Here is a 20,207-nt window from a genome sequence, read left to right as displayed (position 1 = left end):
GTGCGGAGAGGGGGGTCCGGTGCGGAGAGGGGGGTCCGGTGTGGAGACGGGGGTCTGGTGCAAAGAGGGGGGGTCCAGTGCGAGCAGCTTACATGGGCAGGTGGGGAGGAAGGCAGGAAAGGGTGCTCTAAAGCCATCTTCCACCCCCCCCCCCTTACACCGATGCCCCAAAGACTCACTGCAGTTGGCCACGTTTTCATTTTCATCAGTGTGCAGGGAGGGCGGGGTGCGGACTGAGGAAAAGTGTTCTGGCAGAGGGAGGAGCATGTTGGAAGGCCCTGGGCCAGCATGGCCAAGGTGAATGAGGAGACCTAGCTGGTATGGCAGGGGGAGGGAGCGGAGAGAGGCGGCAGGGCCGGCCGGGGCCTCCAGACCAAGAGCTGCCCTCAGGCCCCTCAGCGCTGCAGAGCACAGTGTACGGTGGGTGATGGAGCACGGGGTCCTTCCCCTGCTGGGGGGAAGACTCGATTTGAAAATCGAAATGAGCTACCTACGGGGAGACGGGACCGTGGCTCTGAAGCCACCTTCCTCTCAACGGGACGCTTTACCAGTGATGTTCAGACAAAGCCAGCTCCCCGAAACCTTGTCTTAGCGGCAAACTGCCACAAGGCAAAATCCAAATGTGCGGGCACTGTCCTCAGGCTGACCGGGACCACAGGAAGGGAGGTCAAGAGCGAGGTAAGGCACGTGTTAGTCAAGCATCGCCTACAATCCAACTTGTCCCACACCACGTTCTCCCTACGACAGCCTGGTTCACGGAGCGCTCACGGCGCCGGCCCTGACAGGCAGACAGTGTTTCAATGGCCATTTCACAGATGAAGAAACTAAGGCTGAGAGAGAATAATGAGGCCCAAAGTTACACCGCACTTGGGAAACAGCCTGCACTCAGACTCTGCTCGCTGTGACTCGTCACGACATTCAAGTGTCTGATGGGTCGCTAGGGACTGAACCTTTTAGAGTGGGAGGGTGCTGGGAAGGTGGCGCCAGGGTGACTGGTGACGGTACATGCAACGGACGGGAAATGAAAGACAAAAGTGTGAGTAGGAAAGGCCTACGATAAGCTCCTTGTGCCCAAACCCGGCAGCCTCGGCTCCACGCCTGCCCGCCCGGCAGATTCTTCCCAACTCGCCCAGAGGAAACGGGAGCCGGGCCAGGAGGAAAAGAGCCCTGGGGGATCCGGGGGCTACTGAAGGTGCTCGTCCATCCCAGCCTTCGTGCCTCCGCGCTGCATGGCAGTCACCGGTGCAGCTGGCTGACGTCCCCCCAGACGGCGTCCCACCGCAGCTGACTGGGCCCTAGGGCCGCACAGAGGTCTCGGGATGGTCAAGAGACCTCAGGACTTTCACCAGCTTCCAAACCAACCACCTCCTTCCATGGGTGGTGGATGCTGCCCGGTCACAAACGGGCAGCTTGGGACAGGATGCATTTGCAGGATTAACGAACTCAAGTCTGGAACAACACCTCTTGTCCTCCCCCAAACTTGTCACTTACCTGGGACTAAACACCAAGAAAGAAACTAGGGCATGTGGTCACGCCACAGCAGCCTGCCAGTGTAGGGACATCAGAGAACACGTCTCTCTCCTGAAGTCAGCAAGTGGGAGGCTGGCTTTTAGAATTGGTTCTGCCACTAAGCTGTTTTGTCAACTAGGCAAAGTGTTACTCCTCCGAGCCTCTTCTCTCATCCAGAAAAGAAGGGAAACAGGCCTCGATGAGGGGTTCTCATCCTGGTGGTCCTGGGCCACGAGCGGCAACAGCAGGCCCCCCACGCGATGGTCAGAAGGGCACACTCCCGGCCCCACGCCGCCCCCGCCGGACAGGAAGCTCAGGGTGTGCGGCCTTCCGCCTGATTCCGCCAGGCACGAAGCTGGAGACCCACCGGCCAAGCTGATTTCCCTACTTCATCTTTATAAAACCATCTGTCTTTAACTTTTCCCTGTCTCTGTTGCTACTGACTTCAGTTATCCAACAATGGGTAGTGTCTAAAGCATGCCCTGCATTGGGGACACCTGGGGCCCAAGGCCACTGGGACAAGCCCGTGACAAGGGGCGCATGCACACAAAGCTTGCCTGCTAGTCGGCCGCTGGATAAGGAGCGCGCCTGTACTTTCAGCGACTTTCCTCTGGAACCGTGGTCTTCCTACAAGATGGACTGCGCCTTTCTAAACCAGGTCAAGTTCGGCACGCAAGGAGCCATTCGAAGAGCCAGCCGATAGTGTTATTATATTGCTACTGATTTTAGAAATAGATTAGGCATGTCCAATTAAAATAAGCACACAAAATCAACTGGAAAATCTCTGGAGGGAAATACAGAAGAACACAGATAACATTGCTTTTCTCCTCAAAATATTTTAGTGACTCACAGTGTTCACAAGTCTAGAATGTTATTCTGGGCACAAAATAAAACACTAAGTGACATTTTTAGCAGTCCATTTTTGCTTCCGGAGGTACACACAGGAAATGCAAAAGCAAAAACAAAAGCTAAAGTGCTCTACCCAAGGAGGAAAGATGCAACCAGACAACCTTAACGGTAAAAATGGAGCTAAAATTAGCTTCCTCCAACACACCCAGGGGTCCTGCTAAAAGCATCTGTCAAGAGCCCTCCTCCTGTCCCCTCGGTCCAGTGACCAGGGAGGGCAAAGGAAGCACGGCCAGGAGTCAGACAAGAGGCCAGGGTCCGCAGCTAGTCGTTAACACTCACTGCCCAACGGACCGGCCATTCAGTCTCGGGCAGAACGAAGTTCCAGATCACAGCTGTACCGTGGGGCTGGACTCCTCTGGGTAGAAGCAGACAGCAGAGCCCTCCCCCTGCACCCAGCCAACACGCTCTTGTCTCCATTAGTTAAAACACACACCTGATAATTAACACAGCACACAGCTTCCGTTACCCAGAAGCAGGGTCAATGCAAACCACAGAACTAATGTGCAAAATTACCAAGCGATTCTCCTCTGACGGAAGGTGTTTATTCAGGCAGTACTAAACAAGTAAGAGAGTTAAAAAGAGAACAGAATCAATCAGAGGCTTGGAACACAAGAGTTACTGTAACCAGGCCATCGCCGTTTGGCTCTAAGTTTCCTAGCAATGAAGGTAAAAAGGTAAGGTTAATTTTGACCACCCAAAGAACATACATGAACTCAGCAGAAGAGGGAAGCCTTTCCTGGTGTGACATCCCAGAAGAAATTTCAGGGGGATTTAAGGAACGCTGTGAACGCGGGCTTCGATCTTGGTTTTACACCATCCACGATGTTCGGGGTGCCTCGGTGACTCGGTTGGTCAAGCGACCGACTCTGGATTTCAGCTCATGTCAGGATTTCGAGGTTTGTGAGCCTGAGCCTCGAGCTGGGCTCTGGGCTGACAGCCAGAACCTCTCCCTCCCTCTCTCCGTCCCACCCACCTGCGTGCGTGCTCGCTCTCTTTCAAAAAAAAAATAATCTTTACATGATCCAAAACGTTCTTCAAGGAGCCACTTAGTATCTGTTCTCCATGAAAACAATCAATAGCCCAAGAACTTCGTATCTGTGGATACATTTCTTAAGGAATCTCAATTATTAATACAGTCCCGTCTGCTGTTTTCAGGAGCTCCAAGTTAATACAGAAATAACCCTTCAAGAAGTAATGGAAACAGGGGTTTTCCCCCACCTATTTTTGGCTTTAGTGAGATGTCGGTCACATCAACACAGAGATCTGAGGCCTACACTCGGGGTGGTTGGAGCGGATGACTCAAGCCTGACGCTCTGCACCCACAGGGATGGAGAACACCCCTGCCGTCGGCAGGGCCTCAGGGTGCAGGAGAAAGTCCAATCGAACGGCCCCCCTGGAGGCAGCCCCAAGCTGGGGGTGAGTGGGGGTCTGGTGGAGGAGAGCCGGGAGCCCACATCCTCTCTGGAGAATCTGTCTTCAAAGAACTCAACGATGGATCCGGCAGCCGTGCTCACACAGGGGAGGAGGGGCGCGGGTGCGGGGGTCCCGTGCCCGCGGCGTTTCAGAGGGACAGCTGGAGAAAGTCTGCAAGGGCAGCAGTGGGACAAAATGGGCTGGCAGGCTCGCACATCAGGAGGCTGGGATTCTTCAGCTTGGGGAAGCACTGCAGGCAAAACAGGTGACCAAGAACGGCACGGTCTGGGTGCCCCGCCCCCGCCGAAGCTCCAGCGAAGGCCCAAACAGGCACAAGATGTTGATGAGACAGGGCACACAGGCAGCCAGACGAAGGGGGGGATGACCAACGTCTCCAGGTGCCATCCCCCTCTGCAGCCGAGGCTGACTTCCAGGAGGACCACCCGAGGCCAGGCCCCGTCCTCCTGTGTGCGTCGCTCGGCTGACTGGTGAGGCGCCCCGGTCTCCTCCCCTGCAGCCACCTCCCAGCAGCGTCCCATCAGCAATGCTTCGTCGGACCACGGAAACGACCATGGGAGCCGCCTGTGGGCCTGCAGGCGGGACGACACAGGGGCCGAAGGACCACTGGCTCCCCGGGGCCGGGCCCTGATGCTGCCTGCCCGTTGGAAGGCGGACGGGCGCAGGCTCAGCATCATGTCGTGTCGGTGGTCCGGCCACTTGGCAGGGGAGCCGTGGGAAGAGCCTCCCGGGGTGACGGTCTGCGGCAGCCGTCAGGGTCCCACCTGCAGTCTGGCCTGGCCCCCCACTAACCAGCTCTGACACCTCGGATGTGACTTTCACATCCTGATGAGCAAAATGGAGACAAACACTAGCAGCCACTGCTAAAGGCTGTTGTGAGTCGTAAGTGAGCAAACACCAGAGAATGACGCTTTTTTCCACAAGTAACCGCATGAAATGGGGTCCTACATCGGCTAGCCCCTCATGCTCAGGCACAGATTACAGATACCACATGACACTGTTAGCGATCCATTTTGCTTCAGGAGGTATACAGAGGAAAAGCAAAGGTAAAATGCTCTGCCTGAAGAGGAAAAACCTTCCAGATTTTCTCTGACTGAACTTTTAATTGATTTGCTTAAAAATTTTTTTCAACGTTTATTTATTTTGGGGAGACCGAGAGAGACAGAGCACAAGCACAGAAGGGGCAGAGACAGAGAGGGAGACACAGAATCCGAAACAGGTGCCAGGCTCTGAGCTGTCAGCACAGAGCCCAACGCAGGGCTTGAACCCACAAACTGCGAGATCATGACCTGAGCCAAAGTCAGACGCTCAACTGACTGGGCCACCCAGGCGCCCCTCTGACTGAACTTTTAAAAAGCAGGGGTTTAAATACACACACACACACACACACACACACACACACACACACACACAAATACATATATATTTTTTTCTGAACCATTTGAGCGTAAGTTTTACACACACCATGGTGTGTCCACTCCAGTTTTTCAGTGAGTACTTCCTATGACCATGGATATTCTTTTATATCACTACAGCACAGTGCCCCGCATCGTGGCATTTAACATCGATACAATACTTTTTACTTAAGTGACCATTCATAGGTCAATTTTGTCACATGACCCAAAAATTTAGGGACAACTTTTATTTCATTGATTAAAAAATTTTTTCTGAGAGAGACAGAGTATAATTGGGGAGGGGCAGATCACACACACACACACACACACACACACACACACACACACACTCACACACACACACACACACACTCACACACAGAATCCCAAGCAGATTCCACACTGTCAGCACAGAGTCCAACATGGGGCTTGAACCCATGAACCATGAGATCGTAACCTGAGCCAAAGTTGGGACACTTAATCGACTGTGCCACCCAGGCACCCCACGGCCAGCTTTTGAGGGGGGAGGGGAACCGACTACAGATTCGAAGAATTAGCTTGGGTTTTTATGATGTTAATATGAACCAATAAACACTGGGGTAAACTTTTTATCCATTGTGTTACTTTTCCATTTTGTGTAACAAAAAACATGCACATTTATTATGTCACTCATTTTTTTTTAAGAGAGGAGAGCACATGAGCGGGGAGAAGGGGCGGAGGGGTGGCCGAGAGAGAGAGAATCTTATGCAGGCTCCACGCTCAGTGAGGAGCCCGACATGGGGCTTGATCCCACGACCCTGGGATCCCTACCTGAGCCAAAATGAAGAGTCAGGCGCTCAACTGACTAAGACACACAGGGTCCCCGTGTGTCCTACTTTCTCTGGGCCTGGGTCCGGTTATGGGCATTTAGAGGGGTTCTCTGCAAGGCCGCAGTCAAGGTGCTGGCAGGGCTGAGGTCTCATCTGGAGGCTCAACCAAGAAGGGTGTGAGTCGGAGTCCCTCGGGTAGCTGGCAGAACTAAGTTCCTTGCAGCTTCAAGGCTAAGGGCTCTGGCTTCTCGCTGGCTGCAGGCTGAAGGCCGCACGGAGCCTCTTACTTCTCTAATGCAAGTGACGATGTCTCCAGAGTGACATCCATCACCGCTGTCATGTTTTATCGGTTGGGCCCATTCACAGGCCCATCCCCACTCCAGGATTAGACAAAGGGGGACAGTAATGGTCAGGGCCATCTGAAAGTCTGTGCACCACACGACTGCAGTTTCTTTGCAGCTGTCAAATCAAATCAAAATTACAATTCAATGCAAATGAAACTACAATCTTCCACACGTTTAGACCAACGCTACTGGCTGAGCCTATGGACAGTGGCGGGCGGAGACTGCGCCGCGGGACACGGCGGGAGCACCGGGCATGGCGGGAGCACTGGGCAGGGACCTGCGTGGCAGTCCTCACCACCTTCCTCCACTGAAACTACTATGACGTCATTTTAGCTTCTGAGTAGAACCACAATGTCCACACATTAAGTCTCCCTGTCTTCTTCTTTGCCAGCCACCCGGTCGGAAGTACAACCGTATACTAAGGAGTCCATTAACCTCAAATCAACCCAGTTATGTGCACTTGAAAAAACAGAGAGGCAGAAAGGGGAGGAAGGAAGGGAAAGGGAGAAGGGTAAATATTTTGGGCAAATCACTCTCTTCCATTATTAAGCGCACGAACCCAAGTGAGAGCCAGACAAGAGGGCTGCCATGACCCAGTCCTCAGCTCTTTCCAGCCTCTGCAGTGTGAACGCCTCAGCGCACTCACAGAGTCTGGTGTTTAAAGATGACAGTTTCCTTTATAGAACACAGTGCTTAAACAGAAAACTAAGTCCTACATTTGCTCAAAGGAGGAGTCAGCAAACACTTTCTTTAAAGGGCAAGAGAGTAAATATTTTCAGCTTGGTGGGGCCTACAGTCTCTGTGAAACTCAACTCTGTCATTTTAGTGGGAAAGTAGCACATACAGTTTGTCAATAAATGGGCACGGCTGTGCTCAGATGAAACTCTATTTATGAAAACAGGGAGCGGCGTGGATTTGCCCCGTCCCCCGCTCTAAAGAAACAGCACCCCTTTCAATGTGGAAAGGGGAACTGACACTGATTTATTTTCAAGAGCAGTTCTGACCACACGCAACTGTTGCCTTGTGGACTGCTCTCCAAACCCAGCCCTCTGTCTGCCACTCCACGATTCAGCGGGGCTTCGGCACACAGAGCTGTCAAATCAGTGCTGGATGCACGCGAGGCCCCGTCCAGACCATCCAGAGCGCACTGCCCCTTCTGCTTAAACACCTCTTTTGTCTCGGAGACCTTCCTTGACCTCCTAGAGTAGCGAACTGGGTCGGAGATTCTGCAGGCGCCTGGTGTCCTGCAGGTTAAGTTCACCGCCTGTCTTCTGCCCGAGGCAGCGAGAGGCCCGGCCAGGCCTGCTGTGCTCACTGCTACCTCCCCAGCGCCCAGCGCGCTGCTGGACGTGAAGAAAGTCCTCGTCAGTATCTGGCGAATGGAGTAAAAGACTAGGCCTCAACGAGGGCTTTCTCGGCCCCCAGTAACTCTTCATTCTTGGCACGTGAGTCTAATTGCTCGGGCAGACTGTAATTATCTAGTTAAGCTGTAAGTGGGGTTCTGGTGAGAAGGAAGATACAAGTCAAGCTGAGCATTTCAACCACTGAGGTTCAAAACTGTACAAAAATAATAAAATGACCAAGAGCATCAGTTACGTTCAATTAAAAAAAATAAAAGGAAACAACAGGCCCCAAAGGGAGCCGCTGGCCCTTCGACGGCACACCAGGACTGAAGACCAGGAATGTGACCGTCAGTCAATCAATCCGGAACTTCCTGATCACCCCGGAAAGGTAATCTGCACAACAGATCCCCACCCTCCAGCCAAAGCGGGGTGACCCAGCCCGAAACAATCCTTTCTGTTCTTTTCATAATAGCTTCCCGTCCCGCCTGCCTCTGCTCCTAAGAGCCTTCCATCTTCCACAGGTCCTCCAGGCTCCTTCCCACTTGCTGGACGGGATGCCGTTCCGGACGGGAACGTTCCGGAACGTTCAGCAAAGCTGGTTATTTCTTCATTCACTCATTTGGGCTTTGCTGAACATGTTAAATCAAACTGCTGGCCACTGGCGTCTCAACAAAACTGCGCAATCTGAGAAGACAAAACCTAGTGATGGGTTCAAATAATAATTTTGTGCTGGCCAATCAAGTACTTCCACAGGGAACTCTCTCACCCCGCCCCTCATGCCTCTTCTTGCTGGAGTATGTTTCCTTTAGGTTTCATTTTTTAAAAATGTCTCAAGAATAGAGGGTAAGGGTGCTCGCTTCGGCAGCACATATACTCAAACTGGAACGATCCAGAGAAGATTAGCACGGCCCCTGCGCAAGGACAGAGGATAAGGTGGTGGTCCTCAGCCTTTTCTATCTATCTTTCTTTCCTTTTCTCTTCTTTCTTTCTTACCCTTTCTTTTCTTTACAGTTTATCTATCTTGAGAGAGGGATAGAGAAAGAACACTAGCAGAGAAGGGGGAGAGAGAGAGAATCCCAAGCAGGCTCTGCTCCACCAGCACAGAGCTCGACATGGGGCTTGAATCCATGAACTGCTAGATCATGACCTGAGCAAAACCTGGACGCCCAACCAACTAAGCCACCCAGGTACCCTGGACCTCAGCTTTTTCATTTTTTAAAACAAAATTTTTGGGGGCCCCTGGGAGGCTCAGTCGGTTGAGCGTCTGACTTCAGCTCAGGTCATGATCTCACAGTCCGTGGGTTCGAGTGCTGACAGCTCAGAGCCTGGAGCCTGCTTCGGATTCTGTCTCTCTCTCTCTGCCCCACCCCCCCATGCTCTTGGTCTCTCTCTCTCTCAAAATAAAGACATAAAAAAATTTTTTTTTTAATTTTTATTTCTTTTAAGGGGGAGAGAGAAAGAGCACGAGTTGGAGAGGGGCAGAGAGAGAGACACAGAATCTGAAGAAGCTCTAGGCTCTGAGCTGTCAGCACAGAGCCCGACACAGGGCTCAAACCCATGCAATACCTGAGCCAAAGTCGGACACTTGACCCACCGAGCCACCCAGGTGCCCCAGCCTTTTCTTAACTGGAAGAAGCAAAGGAGACATAGAGGAAGGCTCGCAGTCCATGTGCACAAGCAGCTTCCAGTGGCCTTGTGAGAGCTCTGAGGGCGCCCAGCACCTGGGGCGGAGCCGAGGGTGAGACGTTCAAGCGTAGTTGGCAAATACTTAACGCCACGTCGGAGACCCTGCCTTCCCTCCTCCATGCCACCCATCCAAGGGGTCCCCACCCACATGCCGGAAACCAAGTTGTCTTCACATAAAGAGAAAACTAACTTGCCAACCATGGTACTCATTCACCGCGGTTCCCCATCGATGGACGGCAGCGCCCCGGTGGCTGCTAGTGGCCAGGTGTGAGCTGCCCATGTGAGCACACTTGACACGCGGTTCTGGTGAATCGTGTGGGTCACTTGTGAATGGAGGCTTCCTGGGACCTCCCAGTGGAAAACATCCTCATTAGGAGCCCAAGAGCCCATGAGAAGAAATAAAAATGAGCCCCTACCAGGTCTCTCGCCCCTTGTGGAGGTCAGGACATGCACAGTTATCTCCCTGGGCAGAGCTGCGCAGAAGAGACGTCTTGCCAGGCAAAGAGAGGGTCTCTCGGGATGGACTTGGGGCGCCGTCCCTTTAACAGCCTCCCAAATTCTACAAGTGAAGGACTTCAAGAAGAAGTAACCTGCAAACACCCACAACTAATCGTTTTTGCTCCTACAGTTAACAAAAATAGAAAAGGCCCTAAAAGGACCAAATTCACTGTTTATGTTTAAACCAAATAAATGGGTTTCCCCCCACTTCTCTCAGGGATGGTGGACGCCCGTTCACACACAGCAGGAAGCTCACTGACGCCCCGGCCCCACGTCATGTCCCGTTACCCTGCAGACCCCCCCGTGGGCAAGTCCTGGCCCCGCAGCCTCCAGACAGCCGCGAAGCCCCCGCTGCCGCCACCCCGTCTGCGCCCCACCGCCTGCTGGGACGGCAGCCCCTGGTCCCTCGGCCGCCAGGCAGACAATGCTCCCCCGCCCAGCTACACACACACACACACACACACACACACACCCTCACTTCACCGGAGAACTCCGACTTAGCCCTTCAGATCTAAGCTCTGATCCGGAGGCATTGTCGGGAGTTATCAGTCGGCAATTATGAACCTACCTGGGGGCTATTTGGGTGTCTGCCTTTCTCAATGAAAAAGAGTAACAGAAAAGAATGAAGCCTAAGACCCTACAGCATCTACTGGACGTAATGAATTCTCTCTGCATGTAGAATGACGCCAGCTCCATACCATCCCTGGAAGATCTGAGAAAATCATCACTCACATCATTCTGTGTTCTGTGGTTCAGATGAGGAACTCATGTTTGGAAAGATTTGTGCCTAAAAGTATCTGACACTAGCAGGTGCGGAGATATTTATTGATCGAAAATGAAAAAACAAATTAATGAATAAACTACCCACTCAATGCTTCAATTCCCTTCACCGTGTTGGGGCCCCTGAGACGGCTCAGAAGGACGCGATCCGGACACACTTCGCACAAGCTCTGGAGCCGGAGGGGGGTGGATGCCGGTTCCAGCAAGGCCACTTGGAAGAACCCTGAGTAGGTTCAACCCGTGACCCATTTCCCACCTGTAAACGGGGATGACAGCACCACTTTACGCACGGTTCTTTAGCAAGGAACAGAAACTCAAAGAACGTGTTCAAGTAAAAAGGGAGGCTTATGGTAAGTCAGAATGCAAGGAGACTCCTGGGAAACCTAGGAAAGCTCCACGGCCCGCAGTCAGGAAGGGCCAGAGTAGAGGAGGCCTTGAGGACCCGCATTCCTCTGCACCTGCCGTCACTCTCCGCTCAGGCTCAGTCCCGGAGGGAGCCCGCTCGCTCCTACAGCTTTAAGTGACTCCTGAATTTCTACCTCTAGTTCAGATCTTCCTCCTCGCCAGGCTTAGAGCCCAGCTGTCCACTTGCCGTTTCCACTGGGATGTCTAAACGCGCCTCTGACTGAGCCCCAGTCTTCCTCCACAGCCTTCGCCCTCTGAAAGGATGGCTACCCTGTCCTTACAGCTAGTTGCCTGGGGTCATCCTGGACTCCTCTCTTTCCCCTACAACCCTCATCCAAGAGGTCTGAAAATCCTCTGGCTCCCGTCTTCCAGGCATCCGGCCTCTGCCCTAGCTCCCCGATGTCCCCCGCCCTCCCTCCATACACCGCAGTGATCGTATGAGCACCTCAGTCAGACGATCTCACTGCCCTGTCACAGCTCTGCACGGCTCCCCATTTCTCTCACAGTAAAAGTCAAAGCCCTTGCACTGGTCCTCAGGGCCCAGTAAGATGTCACCCTCTCTGGTCCCGTCACTCGGGTGTCCTCACTGTTTCTAGAACACGCCCACCTGATCTCCCCACCTGGAAGGCTTGTCCCTCAATGTCTGCTGAGCCGACTCCCTCTCCTCCTCCGTGAGACACAGCTCACTTCCCCAGGCTGCCATGTCTGCCCCAGTTACCTCTGCAACCTAACTCTCAGGCCTGGGGGCTCCCAAGGCCCCTCGTTCCACTTCCCGTGGTGCTGATCACCTTCTCACGATCGTTGTAACCCACTGGCGTGCAGTGTTTACTAGCCACCGTCCACTCACCTCTCCTGGAAACCTACGTTCCATGAGGATGGAGGTCTGTCGCCTCAGTGACTCAATAATGCCCAGCACACAGCGGGGGCTCACATCAACACCCATTAAATACACGCATGGCTGCGACTTCTCAACCCCCACCCCTCACACTCGGGAGTACATCACGCTTGCCTGCCTCTAATTCCGTACGACTCTTTAGCTCAAATGCCCACCAGTGACTGGACGGTCTAACTCCTGGGTCAAATTCCTGAGCCAGAACCAAGTGGCCCAGCTCATCTTTCCAAGGCAAGCCACACGACACAGGCTGAGGGCCAGCTGCCAAGGGAAGAGCCATTAAGTACAGACGGTCCTGTGGGCACGCTTGAGAAGGAGCAAGGCCATCTGGAGCTAGGGGGGGGGGGGGCACGAGCTCTCCCACAGGTGATGGGGGCGCTGCGGCACTGGGGCGGGGCACCGTGGTGCGGACCAGGGACGGCCTCGAAGGGCCTGGGGGCGAGTCGGGTCAAACCAGACACGCAGCCCTCAACACTGACCTTAGTGGGAGCCGTGGGACGAATTGGTGCGCATCGATGTCCGGCCCACCCAGAGTGGCTGGGTCACTCTCAGGTAACTATCCCCCCCATAACCAGATGTGGCAACACGGTTCACTGGTCCGGAAACTGCGCAGTAAAGAGGAACTGACTGAACTCTGCAGGCAAGCAGGCTTTCTCCAGGCTTGCTCACTGTTCCCTTTTCGCTGCAGAGGATTTCGTGACCACACACGGACAGGGCGATTTACACGAGCCAGGGGTCCTGGCTCAGGGTCTCTGACGAAGCTGCAGCTCAGGTCTCGGCCAGGGCTGGAGAGGCAGTGTCTGTGCTCACCGGCCCCTCTCCCCCTCACCCCTCCACACAGCAGCTGCCCTTCCCCAGAGCACAGGATCCTCGGGGGCAAGGAGGCAGAGCTCCCCCACAGTAGGAACCCCACCACCACGTCTGCGGCGGTCACATGACTGGCCCGAGACAACGCGGGAGGGGACTGCATCTGGGCTCAGGGAGCCCAAGAGGGAGGGAACATGGGCTGTCTGGGAGGCTGCTCACCACAGGCTGCTTGTGCAGACGGAGGCCTGCTTCTGCAAGGCTCAGAGCTGGGGGTTGTACAAGAGAAAATGAAAACCGTGCGACAGACACCATATGTGGCCTGCAAAGCCAATATTTAGTACCTGGCTCTCTAGGGGAAGAGTTTGATGGCCCCCTGATGTCATTACGGATATAAGGGGTTTCTAAGGTAATTGTGACTATACGAATGCTCCCCTTACGCCCTGATTTCCGAAACCAACCTGCCGGTAAACGATTCTACTGATGTGGGTGCTCGACAACCCGTAGCTCCAGGTGTTACGAAGTCATCCACAAAGAAACGTACCTGAGCGGGAGGAAAATAATCCAGTGCCCGGCCCGTAAGTAGGTGCTTGATAAACACAAACTCAGGGGACGAATGACTAAAAAGTACACGGATGCATCTTCCAAGTACAGAGTAACCACGAAAGTATGAAAAATCTTTAACAAGTGACTTGCCACGCAAACAAGACGTGACTTTTCTATAGGAGTCACAGTCACAGCGGAGATGCACGGAGGGCCGGCTCTATGCCCAACACTCCCTTGCACGCACCTCCTCACACTGCCAGCTGCCTTCCTTTTACAGACAAGCAAATGGAAGCTGACAGAAATTCAGTAACTTCCCCAAGGCTACATGATAAAGACGTTGCAGGACTATTTACTGCAAGGTGTACAAGAATAAAAACCGGTTGTGCATGCGGAATCCCATGCCAGCTCGTGAGCACGCGGAGAGCACAGAGGACAGACGGATGCTCCGCTTCCTACCCAGCTCGATGGGATCCTAACCAGGGACTTGAAAGAAGGGCAAAGCTCCCGGGCGCCCCGTAAGCAAGGTGAGAGAGACGTGAAATGCTTGATTTCATCTATTCACTCGCTTATCCGCTCCCTCTCCCCAGAGAGAGCTTTTAAAACGTATTTTCGCCATGGCTTTTGCTTTCAAAGCAAGTATCTTCTTTTCTGAGACTGTGCAATCAGCACCCAGCCCGGCCTTCTCTCCAGCTGCCTTCCTCGCGCACGGAGTGGGGGGCAGCCGCTCTGAGACTGGAGTCAGGGGGCTGCGGCACACTGCATGGCTGACACACACACACACACACACACACACACACACACACACACACAGGGTTGGGACCAGGACGCACGGGGAGCCCACTGCACACAGAGCGGCACTCTAGGCCAATGGTTTCCTGTGGGGACGTGAACAGACCTTGTTCTCCCTGAGTGGTCTTTTCTTCTCAGATTCTCGAACCGGAGGGACAATGACTTACCCAAGGCTATAAAACCAGAGGCCAGGCCAAGCTTTCCTGATGCTGATGCTATTTTTGCCACTGAGGGAGGAGGACCTGAGCAGAGGGGGTTAACCCCAGACGAGAGGCAGAAGCCCCAGTGTCAAGGACAGGAAGAGTCACGATAAGGGCAGACATCAAGCCAGGAGGCCTGGAGGCAAAGGGGGATAAAGGAAGCCTGGCGGGCAGACAGTGATGGCTATCTGGACAGGCTGCCACAGGATCGGGAGAGTCAGCTGACCCAAGATAAGAGGAAAGACGGTTACAGGGCACTGAGGGTCCAGCTGAGAGCGGAGACGTGAACACGTGTCAACCAAAGACCTAGTTACACAGGCCGCCGTGGCCTCAACGGGATTCTGACAGATGCAGTTGTCTGATCCCCACAGTAAACCTGTAAACTGCACTAGACAGTCACCTCCCTCAGTCCGTGCTCGTATGAGGTAAGAATCGTTGACAGAAGTATCATTCCGTTGCCTAACGAGAAAAAGGAGGACTTGACCCTCTCACCCTCTCATCTGCTCTCGGAAACCAACACTATCCAGAAGGCTGGACAGAGAGGAAAGGGGCTCTGCCATCAGAGAGACGAAAGACGAGGGTGGGGGTCCCAGCCCTGCTGCTCAGTGGCTGTGTGGCCTGGAACACGTTACGGGACCCTCACCAAAGCCACTTCCCCGTCTGTGAAATGAAGAGCCTGTCCCCCACAGCACAGAAACCCCATGAGGGCCAAACACACACTCGGCCCCCAGGGGCTGTAGCCGGCTGCATGCACACCCCAGCGGAGGCACTCCCCACCTGCTGTCCCCACCTCCCCTCGAGGGGCGGGGCCCCGCTCCCTTCTCTGTGACTCGGGCCAGTCCCACCCACTTCCGCCGATGATAAGAGTTGGAGGGGACCCCGTGCCAGTCCCAAGCCTGCAGGCCTCACGCGTCAGAAACCTGCCCTGGAGGGGCCCCAGCCTCAAGTGCCACCTGCAGGAGCGGGAACCAGATAACCAGCTGCTGTTTCCGGCCACGAGCACCGGGTGCCGTGCTGGTGCTGCCCGCCCCGAGGGCCGCGCCGTTGCCCCTGTGCGCCAGGCCTTCCTGCCCTTCCCCGCCAGCAGCCAATCACGCCGTTCTGCTCCCTGTTTTAAAAAGCTTCCCCATGGCCCCATGGACCGCCGCCTTGCCCTGGCTCCCCGTTGCAGCAAGACCCCGCAAAGAATCGACCGTGCGCAGCGCCTCGCTCCTCTCTGCCCGTTCTCTCCTAAGCCCCCCTGGCACCCAACAAGGCCCCGAAACCTCGTGCCAAGGTTCCCAGTGACCGCCCGGTCCCCGTGTGATCTGACTGGACTCCCAGCAGCATGCCCCGTGCCCCCTCCTGCCTACCACGCTTCCTCCCACCTTACCAGCGGGTCTTTCTCACGGCCTGGCCCCCGAACGCTGGAGTCTCCAGGGCTCTGTGCGCCCTCCCCTTCTCTCACTTCCGTGGGGCTCTCACCTAGTCGCACAGCTTTAAACACAATTCTTACACCAAAGACTCGAAGCCTCGGCTTTCCTGAACTCCAGGTCTTACGTCCAACTGCCTCATGGCCCTCTCCCTTTCGTCTCCAGAGGCCATGTCACACTCCGCTCAACCCCATCTCCAACTGTACAAAACGCAGCCCCCAGTCTCCGCTCCCAGCCCCCATCTGCTCCACTGGTGCTCCTGTTCACAGGGGACAGAGTGTTCAGCCCTCAGCACACTCCACGGGCTCTCCCTTCAGGCTCCTCCATCACAGCCCTACACGATGTGCTGCCCCGGCCTCACGTCTTCTCAGTCCCTGCAAGCCTACTCCCCTCCAGCCACGCTGGTCCCGTGGTCTTCCTCATCAGGTCTGCTCCCCGCCACCCCAGGCCCTCTGCACCAGCGACTCCTGCCAGAGTGCTCCTGCGCAGCTGCCACTTCCATACCTCCCGGCCGAGCACCCTTCGCTCTCCGTCTGCCTCACTGAGGACCCCTCCCCCAACCCCGGACTTCCTATCCCTCCCCTTCTATGTGCAAGGTATTTCACTTGTTTGTATTTACACTATAAAATCCAGAGGGCAGGGGCGCCTGGGCGGCTCAGTTGGTTCAGCATTCAACTTCAGCTCAGGTCATGATCTTGCAGTTCGTGGGTTCGAGACAGCTCAGAGCCTGGAGCCTGCTTCAGATTCTGTGTCCTCCTTGCTCTCTGCCCCTCCCCCACTCATGCTCTGTCTCCAGAGGGCAGGGAGGTCTTCTGTTTTCATCGGGCATCCCCGTGTCCAAAACAGTGCCCAACACAGGCCCCATCCAATAAATATATTTTGAGTAAATAAGCAACCATCAATTGATGAATGAATGACTACAGAAGTTTTGTCTGTTGTTGCTTTTTTTTTTTTAGTACAGTGTCCCATTCAGCGGTCAAGGAAGCCTGTGTAAGGCCTCTGTATTCAACAGCGCCAGGTTCTTCACACCCCCCTCATCTATCCTGTCACCCCTGTAGTGACGGGAAGGACTGTTTTTACCAATAAAGCCCTGAATCTGTGTGTGGCAGACTAGAAACCAGAAGGCTCAGCTAAGTAATTCCGATTATAAAGGTGAGGCAGCTGGGAGATGACATGTAAGTCTTCTTCTGGCCTGAAAATTTGAAAAAAAATTTTTTTTTTTGGTAACTGGTGAAGCACCTGTCTCAGAGCACCGGAGTCATAATGACAACAGAAGAGAGGACCCAGACCAAAAAAGGCCCCGCAGACCGGGGTTGGCAAACCTGTGCCTGTTGCCTGACACCCACTGGCCTCCTGGTGTCGGCGCAGGCCGCCTGCAAGCGAAGAACAGATTTCATGCTTGGAAGCGCTTTCATTATAGCCAGCTGTGTGAGCACCTACGTGCCTCTCGGCCCTGCAAGGTCCACACGGGTCGCCATCTGGCCCTTTAAGAAGCTGCCCCATCCCTGACCCGGATGAGCCCCCTCCGCTGTGGTCCACTCGATTTCCAGAAACAGCCATCTGGCACTTCAGCACGAAGTCAGGTGCCCTATAAGCAATCGCCAAAATGCAGTTAGATGTAAAGCGGCCACTGGCCATTGTTATTATCTAAAGTAATGGGAAGCCCTCCACAGAGCTGGGAAAGGCGTGGCACACACGGAGGCACATTGTACGTGGGTTCCCAAGGCAAATCATGCTGTAAAGCCAATGGCTAGGGACAGACATTGTTCTAAATTCGGAAAGATCTGATGACAAAGCCAAGTTTCCTTCCCTTTTCTTACCCCACCCAAAACAACACCCCACACTTCTCACGAGAAAAATTCCTTCACACTTAGGTTTTCATTTCCTACATCTGATCTTTCACTTAAAAAAACGATTTATGGAAGCCCACCATGCACGCAGACCTTTGAGTGCCACACCTGGCACAAAGGACGCCATCAGCATTACTGTAACGTTTTCTCCTAACACCCTACTGTTGTATTATTACGTGTGGCTGCATCTCATCGTATGCTGTGTAGATGTATGACAAATGCACTACATAACGTATCACATACACGATGTACCAGACGCAGGATATTCCATATGTGAATACAACGGATGTGATCACAACGCATGCAGCACATGGTACCGTTTTATACCTTTATTGCATACACTGCTACACCACTGGCGTATTACTGTCCTAACAAAGGAAACCCAAGGTCACAAACGAGCTGCAGGACCTCAGACAAGTTACTTCACTTCTCTAAGCCTTGGTTTCTTCATGGATTAAATTAGGGAATCATAAGACTTTTTTTTTTTTTTTATCATTCTCTTCTAGCTCAAGACATCGGGGATTCCATTAGCATGGCAAATAATCCCTGCCTCGCAAACTTCTCTCCCGTCCCGAAGCCCGCTGATGGTCACGTCCAGCCACAGCTTAGCGCCTCGCCAATGAACCGGCACCACCTTCGCCCACTGTATTTACGCTAACGCCCGATGCCCGCACCTGCTGCGTCAAGCCGCTCTGGCTGTTCAACGGCAGCGCACCCATCTGAGTAACTACTGAACCGGCAGCCCACCATATGGGAGCACTTGGGAAAACGGTTCTCGGAGGTTCGGAGAGAGCCTACAGAAGCGGAGAGGAGGAAGGGCTGGGTGATTAGTCATGCTGCCTAACAGCAATCACTACACTAACCATGTTAACACCACTTGCGGGCTCGCTCTGTCCCTTTCACGTGAGGAAACAGAATTATTTAATACTCACTGCTCCCTGAGAGGCTGGAGACAAAAAGCTGTGACCGTAAACGGCTCTCCTTATACAAAATCTCATCCCTCTTTTCCATGAAACTTAGCACTTGAATGAGACTGAGCCAAGTTCCATGCAAAGGACAATGAGAAGACAGAATCTTAAAACAAAAACAGATTTTTAACACTGATAACAGGTTTTGAATTTCCCATGCCCTTCGCCAAGCCCCATGCCATTAGGTAACTCGTCACTCTGGCGTGAGTAAATATAATGTAAGTTTTACAAGAGAAACAATTTCAAAGTGACAACACTCAATGCTGATGTGCTTGTGGGTAATGGATAAACTGGTGCGCCACTCATCACAAGGCTGACGGATACGTCTCTTAGAGCCTCAAAGCCACTCTCCTGCGTACTTGGCTTGGGAAGTCCACACTGGGACCCTGTCCTGAGGAAATCATCCAACAGAATCACAAATATATACGAATGAAGGTACTTACTGTGGCCTTGCTTACAACAGCAAAAAGGGGAAATAATTTCAATATTCAGCAGCAGGTAAATGACTTGCTGCGTTATGGAATATTAACATCATGGAATGGTACAGTCATTACAGTAGTTATGAAGACCACACAGGAGCATGAAATAAAAAAATGATTTGCACATGATTACAACTCTATGAAAAATATGCATGCATCGGCGGCCGCTCTGGAAAAGATGACTAGTAACAGCTAATACCTCTGCTATGTCTTAGGCCCTTTAGACACTCAACATGCATTTTCTTCTTTGCATTTTGTCCACTTTCCCCAATCTTTTCTTTAATAATGTGACATCTTTGCAATTAAATAAAACACAATTCCTCTGTATGTAACCTAAAAATACTAGAAATAATAAACACTATGTGCCAGGAGCTGTTCTAAGCACTTTACAGGCACACTTTCCAGATGAGAAAACTGAGGGGCGCCTGGGTGGCTCAGTCAGTCGAACAGATGAGAAAACTGAGGTCTTGAAGTTAACGAAGATCACAACGAGCCGACGAGCACGAGGAGGAGCAAGAATTCAGCCCTGGCATCCGGGCTCCGGAGTCCTCGCTCCTAACCACGATGTAAGTATGAAAAAAACACTTCAACACAACAGTACTCTGAACAGGAAAACAGACTGTCCTGATTAGTGTCATATTCTCGTGAACAAGGACTAGTTCAATCATGTTGAGTCCTGCAATAACCGTTTTCAGAGAAACTCAAGGTCATAAAAATCTCCTGTGCCCATGGTGCTCAGCACACAGATGCCTTCGCCAGACCCTGAACCCCCAGAGAGCCTGCAGACAGGGACAACGTGGCCCCTGCAGACGGTCACTGACTCACAGACCTCACCAGCACCTCTGCGATCATGTGACATGTGATCTCTTACACTGAGGGAAGGAAATGGGGCAGCATTAGGCAAACACACTGCGAGTTGGGGCAGGCACAGAGCCAGGCCCATGATCCATATCCGTGGATGTGTGATAATAAGAATGACTATCACTCATGGGGCGCTTGGGGGGCTCAGTCGGGTAAGAATCCGACTCTGGCTCAGGTCATGATCTCACAGTTCATGGGTTCCGGCCCCGCGTCAGGCTCTGGGCTGACCACTGAGAGTCTGACGCCTGCTTCATATTCCATGTCTCCTTCTCTCTCTGCCCCTCCCCCATTTGTGCTC

The 20,207-nt window shown here is 53.3% G+C and overlaps 1 protein-coding gene and 1 non-coding gene across 2 annotated transcripts in view; one reads left to right on the top strand and one right to left on the bottom strand.

The window, feature by feature from the left end:
• RAPGEF1 (Rap guanine nucleotide exchange factor 1) overlaps positions 1-20,207 on the bottom strand; it is a 107,756-nt gene that overhangs the window by 82,787 nt on the left and 4,762 nt on the right. The window lies entirely within an intron of this gene.
• Positions 8,589-8,692, top strand: LOC115277142. The gene has a single exon (XR_003902249.1). It is a non-coding gene; the product is annotated as a U6 spliceosomal RNA (small nuclear RNA).

The sequence above is a fragment of the Suricata suricatta genome, chromosome 13 (assembly GCF_006229205.1).
Source record: "Suricata suricatta isolate VVHF042 chromosome 13, meerkat_22Aug2017_6uvM2_HiC, whole genome shotgun sequence".
In the NCBI taxonomy this organism is placed as follows: Eukaryota; Metazoa; Chordata; class Mammalia; order Carnivora; family Herpestidae; genus Suricata; species Suricata suricatta.
The sequence above is the reverse complement of the archived record's forward strand: the minus strand, read 5'-3'. Positions and strand labels throughout refer to the sequence as shown.